Source organism: Diabrotica undecimpunctata, chromosome 7 (genome assembly GCF_040954645.1).
Source record: "Diabrotica undecimpunctata isolate CICGRU chromosome 7, icDiaUnde3, whole genome shotgun sequence".
NCBI lineage: Eukaryota > Metazoa > Arthropoda > Insecta > Coleoptera > Chrysomelidae > Diabrotica > Diabrotica undecimpunctata.
In genome coordinates, this window is record NC_092809.1 from 149,662,292 (window position 1) to 149,662,873 (window position 582).

Genomic DNA, 582 nt, shown 5'->3' on the forward strand with positions numbered 1-582 from the left:
TAAGTATCAAGAAATAAATTCGTAAAAATAAAAGTGACTCGTCAATACTAATAACTAGAAATAATTTATGTTAATCTATAATTATGAAAGAACTCAACTAATCATAATCGTATACAGGTAAACTAGTAATTTTTTCCAAAAATATTTTGAGGAAATTAGGAAATTTTAGCGGATTATATAATATATACAAGATTGTTATAAGTTTCGAAAATAAATAAGAGTATCATCCAGTTTAATTAACATAATATATATATACAGGGTGGATCAAAATACTGAAAACGCGTAATTATCTCTTAAATGGATCATCCTAATTAAACAAAAACACAGATATGTCTATTTTGCAACACGAATAATATTTGAAATTTTATGGTTCTAACGTTGCCGTATTTACCCTTTCTCCGTTGTCATTAGTCACTTTAGGTTTTTTAAATACAACATCCTGTATATTGCAGCAAATTGTACAACTTTATTAAAATCTGCACTTTAATGCGTTCAACTAATACTGTTCATAATGTTCATGTAATAAAGTTCAACTGTATAAAATACTTTCCATTTTGTGTAGTACGAAACATCTTAAACATA